Genomic DNA, 7500 nt, shown 5'->3' on the forward strand with positions numbered 1-7500 from the left:
AAAGGCAGTTGACTATAAACCGATTAAAGGCAGTTGATTTCTAAACAGATTAAAGGCAGTTGATTATAAACCGATTAAAGGCAGTTGATTATAAACAGATTAAAGGCAGTTGATTATAAACAGATTAAAGGCAGTTTATTATAAACCGATTAAAGGCAGTTGATTATAAACAGATTGAAGGCAGTTGATTATAAACAGATTAAAGGCAGTTGATTGTAAACAGATTGAAGGCAGTTGATTATAAACAGATTAAAGGCAGTTGATTGTAAACAGCTTGAAGGCAGTTGATTATAAACCGATTAAAGGCAGTTGATTATAAACAGATTAAAGGCAGTTGATTATAAACAGATTAAAGGCAGTTGATTATAAACAGATTAAAGGCAGTTGATTATAAACAGATTGAAGGCAGTTGATTATAAACAGATTAAAGGCAGTTGATTGTAAACAGATTAAAGGCAGTTGATTATAAACCGATTAAAGGCAGTTGATTATAAACAGATTGAAGGCAGTTGATTATAAACAGATTAAAGGCAGTTGATTGTAAACAGATTGAAGGCAGTTGATTATAAACAGATTGAAGGCAGTTGATTATAAACAGATTAAAGGCAGTTGATTATAAACAGATTAAAGGCAGTTGATTTCTAAACAGATTAAAGGCAGTTTATTATAAACAGATTAAAGGCTGGTTATTATAAACTGATTAAAGGCAGCTGATTATAAACCGATTAAAGGCAGCTGATTATAAACCGATCAAAGGCAGTTGATTATAAACCGATCAAAGGCAGTTGATTATAAACAGATTAAAGGCAGTTGATTGTAAACAGCTTGAAGGCAGTTGATTATAAACAGATTGAAGGCAGTTGATTATAAACAGATTGAAGGCAGTTGATTGTAAACCGATTAAAGGCAGTTGATTGTAAACCGATTAAAGGCAGTTGATTATTAACCGATTAAAGGCAGTTGATTATAAACCGATTAAAGGCAGTTGATTGTAAACAGATTAAAGGCAGTTGATTGTAAACAGATTAAAGGCAGTTGATTTGTAAACAGATAAAAGGCAGTTGATTATAAACAGATTGAAGGCAGTTGATTATAAACAGATTGAAGGCAGTTGATTGTAAACCGATTAAAGGCAGTTGATTGTAAACCGATTAAAGGCAGTTGATTATTAACCGATTAAAGGCAGTTGATTATAAACCGATTAAAGGCAGTTGATTGTAAACAGATTAAAGGCAGTTGATTGTAAACAGATTAAAGGCAGTTGATTTGTAAACAGATAAAAGGCAGTTGATTATAAACAGATTAAATGCAGTTGATTTCTAAACAGATTAAAGGCAGTTTATTTTAAACCGATTAAAGGCAGGTTATTCTAAACCGATTAAAGGCAGTTTATTACAAACCGATTAAAGGCAGGTTATTCTAAACCGATTAAAGGCAGTTTATTACAAACCGATTAAAGGCAGGTTATTCTAAACCGATTAAAGGCAGTTGATTATAAACCGATTAAAGGCAGTTGATTATAAACCGATTAAAGGCAGTTGATTATAAACCGATTAAAGGCAGTTGATTATAAACAGATTAAAGGCAGTTGATTGTAAACAGATTAAAGGCAGTTGATTATAAACAGATCAAAGGCAGTTGATTATAAACAGATCAAAGGCAGTTAATTATAAACCGATAAAGGCATTTGTTTATAAACCGATTAAAGGCAGTTGATTATAAACCGATTCAAGGCAGTTGATTGTAAACAGATTCAAGGCAGTTGATTATAAACCGATTAAAGGCAGTTGATTATAAACAGATCAAAGGCATTTGTTTATAAATTGATTATAGGCAGTTAATTATAAACCGATTAAAGGCATTTGTTTATAAATTGATTATAGGCAGTTGATTATAAACCAAATAAAGGCAGTTGTTTATAAACCGATTATAGGCAGTTAATTATAAACAGATCAAAGGCAGTTGATTATAAACAGATCAAAGGCAGTTGATTATAAACCGATTAAAGGCAGGTTATTATAAACCGATTAAAGGCAGTTTATTATAAACCGATTAAAGGCAGTTGATTATAAACGGATCAAAGGCAGGTTATTCTAAACCGATTAAAGGCAGTTTATTATAAACCGATTAAAGGCAGTTGATTATAAACCGATTAAAGGCAGTTTATTATAAACCGATTAAAGGCAGGTTATTCTAAACCGATTAAAAGCAGTTTATTATAAACAGATCAAAGGCAGTTGATTATAAACCGATTAAAGGCAGGTTATTCTAAACCGATTAAAGGCAGTTTATTATAAACAGATCAAAAGCAGTTTATTATAAACAGATCAAAGGCAGTTGATTATAAACCGATTAAAGGCAGGTTATTATAAACCGATTAAAGGCAGTTGATTATAAACAGATCAAAGGCAGTTGATTATAAACGGATTATAGGCAGGTTATTATAAACCGATTAAAGGCAGTTGATTATAAACAGATCAAAGGCAGTTGATCATAAACCAAATAAAGGCAGTTGTTTATAAACCGATTATAGGCAGTTAATTATAAACAGATCAAAGGCAGTTGATTATAAACAGATCAAAGGCAGTTGATTATAAACGGATTAAAGGCAGGTTATTATAAACCGATTAAAGGCAGTTGATTATAAACAGATCAAAGGCAGTTGATTATAAACCGATTAAAGGCAGGTTATTATAAACCGATTAAAGGCAGTTTATTATAAACAGATCAAAGGCAGTTGATTATAAACAGATCAAAGGCAGTTGATTATAAACAGATTAAAGGCAGGTTATTATAAACCGATTAAAGGCAGTTGATTATAAACAGATCAAAGGCAGTTGATTATAAACCGATTAAAGGCAGGTTATTATAAACCGATTAAAGGCAGGTTATTATAAACCGATTAAAGGCAGTTGATTATAAACAGATCAAAGGCAGTTGATCATAAACCAAATAAAGGCAGTTGTTTATAAACCGATTATAGGCAGTTAATTATAAACAGATCAAAGGCAGTTGATTATAAACAGATCAAAGCCAGTTGATTATAAACAGATTAAAGGCAGGTTATTATAAACCGATTAAAGGCAGTTGATTATAAACAGATCAAAGGCAGTTTATTATAAACCGATTAAAGGCAGGTTATTCTAAACCGATTAAAAGCAGTTTATTATAAACAGATCAAAGGCAGTTGATTATAAACCGATTAAAGGCAGGTTATTCTAAACCGATTAAAGGCAGTTTATTATAAACAGATCAAAAGCAGTTTATTATAAACAGATCAAAGGCAGTTGATTATAAACCGATTAAAGGCAGGTTATTCTAAACCGATTAAAGGCAGTTTATTATAAACAGATCAAAAGCAGTTTATTATAAACAGATCAAAGGCAGTTGATTATAAACCGATTAAAGGCAGGTTATTATAAACCGATTAAAGGCAGTTGATTACAAACAGATCAAAGGCAGTTGATTATAAACGGATTATAGGCAGGTTATTATAAACCGATTAAAGGCAGTTGATTATAAACAGATCAAAGGCAGTTGATCATAAACCAAATAAAGGCAGTTGTTTATAAACCGATTATAGGCAGTTAATTATAAACAGATCAAAGGCAGTTGATTATAAACAGATCAAAGGCAGTTGATTATAAACGGATTAAAGGCAGGTTATTATAAACCGATTAAAGGCAGTTGATTATAAACAGATCAAAGGCAGTTGATTATAAACCGATTAAAGGCAGGTTATTATAAACCGATTAAAGGCAGTTTATTATAAACAGATCAAAGGCAGTTGATTATAAACAGATCAAAGGCAGTTGATTATAAACAGATTAAAGGCAGGTTATTATAAACCGATTAAAGGCAGTTGATTATAAACAGATCAAAGGCAGTTGATTATAAACCGATTAAAGGCAGGTTATTATAAACCGATTAAAGGCAGGTTATTATAAACCGATTAAAGGCAGTTGATTATAAACAGATCAAAGGCAGTTGATCATAAACCAAATAAAGGCAGTTGTTTATAAACCGATTATAGGCAGTTAATTATAAACAGATCAAAGGCAGTTGATTATAAACAGATCAAAGGCAGTTGATTATAAACAGATTAAAGGCAGGTTATTATAAACCGATTAAAGGCAGTTGATTATAAACAGATCAAAGGCAGTTGATTATAAACCGATTAAAGGCAGGTTATTATAAACCGATTAAAGGCAGTTTATTATAAACAGATCAAAGGCAGTTGATTATAAACAGATCAAGGGCAGTTTATTATAAACAGATCAAAGGCAGTTGATTATAAACCGATCAAAGGCAGTTTATTATAAACAGATTAAAGGCAGTTAAAAATGGTTTAATGTAAACTAATTAAAGCTGGCCTGTTGTACATTAATCACATGTGGACAGAGAGGACGGTAACGCAGGCTGTGGAAGATAACTGTGGTGTGTAAAGGAATCATGTGAAGTGTTCCCTATGTAGTGCGCACTCCAGGGGCTCAGCGTGTGGGCGGATTGTCTCATCATCTCCTCAAACTATCTTTAGAGCAACATACAACATCTGCACGGCTGCTGAGTGTGCTCAACACACACGGCACACACACACGGGAAGTGGTTAGACTTGAGTTCGGAAACATTGCCGCATAATGTGCATGAACTCTTAAACACACACTTTTAGGAAATGTTGTGCTGCTGCGTCCTGTCTGTCAATCAAACTTTTTTTTACACTTTTATAAAATAGAAGGTTTGAGTATTAAAAACTTCCTTTTTTTAAAAACACTTTCATTTTTGATGTTTGTAAAAAACAGCCGAAGTGTGTGTGTGATGTCATGGCTGAAATCTAAGTTGTGTGTTATATTCACATTCAGCACAACAATCTCAGATTTAATCTCAGAAATATTTCTGATGAGAACCATGTGTGTGTGTGTGTGTGTGTGTGTGTGTGTTACCACACTGCACTGAATTGAGGAACAGAATTAAATTGATGAAGGAAGGTTCCTGTAAAGAGGAACGGCGTGGACGCCCAGGCTGAGGATCCTTCTCAGGAACTCCGCGTCGTTCCTCACTGAAGCAGCTGCAGAATTTCTGTGAAGTCTGTGTGTGGAGTTTTTCCTGGAAGTGTGACATCACACCCACCCGCGATGACATCATCCTTGTCCTCAGTGGCAGTTTTAGATGTTTTGGAGGACAATAAGCTAAAAATCTAACTAGAAATATATGAGAGTGATGAAGGAAGAGAGACTGCGATACTGAGAGTGAGACAGATAATGTGAGACAGAAGGGAACGTGTTTGGGCAGGGCGAGAGAGAGAGGGGGGGGGAGGGGGGTTGAGATGTGGGAGAGAGGGAGAGGAAATGACACTGAGAGTGAGACTGAGAGCAAAACTATCAAATCTTTTACTTCTCTTTTAAACCTCAGCCCTAAAAATACTGCTCTGTCTACAAAACCTACAATCACACACACACACACACACACACACACACACACACACACACAGAGTGATCCTTTGGATCAGAGGCATTTCTGCCATGTGTCCCTCTGTACACCGCCGCACTGAATCTGAAATGAAAGTCGAGACTTTCCGCTTTAATTCAGGGGGTTTGACAGAAGTGTGCCGTTAACCATTCAGGAATCACAGCCAATTTCACACACCCTTCTTTTCCTTCTTCTTTTGGGTGGCTCATAAATAATGGAACAAAGGGCATGTCCAGGTGTGTCCTGTTCCCTCAGACCGATAAAAGGCCTGGAGGTGGATCTGAGTGTTAGAATGTAGCACTTGGCAACTGGACACTCGAACCCTCAACATAAGGTCCAAAGTGGTGTCCATGCAAGTGAACGCAGCCATCATCAAAACAAAATAAACTCATTAGAGAGAGAGGGAGAGAGAGAGAGACTGGGAGTGAAACATTCTTATATTAGTTTTAATATGTGTGTATACGCTGTATACTACGCATCTACTGTATGAACATTAACGAGCAAAAACTGTAAAAAATAAATAAATAAATAAATGAGTCAAATAAATAGCAACGATGCGTATGATCACGTGATTTCATGGTTGACCAAAATAATAACAATAGGAGCATTTTGTAAGTAACATGTTTATGACGTGATTTTAATATGAACACAGATGTACAGTTCGATGTCTGAAGTTCACTGCAGGCGCGTCTGTGTAAACAGTTTCGTTCTTTCTTTTTGTTTATCTTTCGTAAACCAGTCCAGTGTTTCTGGCGCGGATCTGTGCCGCTGGGGTTTTAGGGGGCTAAAAAAAGAAGTTACAGCGAAAGTCCTGGGAGACCACAGGAGACACCACTGCCCATAGTGAGCAAGAACCCATTCACAACATCTAGCCAAATCAGATTAACTCTCTAGAGGAGGGAGGCGTGGCATCGTCAAAGTCCAGGAAGGTTTATCAAGTGCATACAGACGCTTCCCTGCAGGGTGCCAGTCAGAAAGTCCAGATCAGAGTCTGTCTGATGAAGAGTGTGGAGAAGGAACGGGACGGATCGTGATCAGGCTGTGTCATGGCCCAAGCCTGTATGATGGCTGCCGGTGGAACCTGGTCACGGGTGTTTATTGATGACTGCTGATAAACGGACCAGGAGGGGTTCTGAAGTGCCCAGGGCGATATGGTCAGTTTCAGCCCAAATGCTGCACGGCTGATGGGATACCGCTTTGTACTCCAGATGGATAATGAGTCAAACCATACAGAGAAAGCTACCCAAGGCGAAGAAATTGCAAGTTCTTCACTGCCACCCGATCTCAACTCAGCAGAACATGCTTTTCACTTACTGTGGACCCACAAAGACCCAGAAACAAGCTGCGGTAAAGACCTGACAAAAATCATCTGGAGGGAGGAAACTCATCACTTGGTCATGTGCATGGGTTCTAAACTTCAGATGGTCACTGAGCGCAAAGGATTTTCATCAAGTATTAAAGATGATCCTTAAGTTTGTAATTATGTTAGCTTGTTCCAATATTTATGAGCCCCACCAAAATTGGTGTGTGTGTGTGTGTGAGGAAATGGCTGTAATTTTTTAATAATTAATACCACAATCAGAAAGAATCATCCAGATCATCAGACTTGACCTCAGACGTGATAATAAAGTACTGATTAAACTCGAATTAAAATCTCAGTAATGTGATTTAGCGTTAGCGTTAGATGTTCATGCTAGCGGAACACAGTGGTTTTATATATATATATACCATTAAACAAAAGACAATGGCAGGGCAGGTTTTAACATAGAAACAGGGCAGGTTTTAACATAGATTTGGACGTGAAGTTAGTTATTTTACCTTAAATTCAGCCGTAGAACTTAACATTAAAACTAACACAGCTAGCTAACGCTCTCACTAACGCTAGCTTAGCTAGCATCTTTCCCTTCAGTTACAGTATATTATTGTAACTAAATAGTGTACGGTTAAATATATGTTAAGTAATTATAATTATATACTTGTGACGGACTGTAACACATCATTTTTAACAAATATCACATTTATTTAAAGAAGAAA

At 35.8% G+C, this 7500-nt stretch overlaps 1 protein-coding gene across 4 annotated transcripts in view; it reads left to right on the forward strand.

Annotated features, from left to right (window-relative positions):
- Positions 1-7500, forward strand: part of fynb (FYN proto-oncogene, Src family tyrosine kinase b) — a 27482-nt gene that overhangs the window by 7378 nt on the left and 12604 nt on the right. The gene's annotated exons all lie outside the window — the stretch shown is intronic.

This window comes from Clarias gariepinus, chromosome 2, assembly GCF_024256425.1.
Source record: "Clarias gariepinus isolate MV-2021 ecotype Netherlands chromosome 2, CGAR_prim_01v2, whole genome shotgun sequence".
Lineage (NCBI taxonomy): Eukaryota > Metazoa > Chordata > Actinopteri > Siluriformes > Clariidae > Clarias > Clarias gariepinus.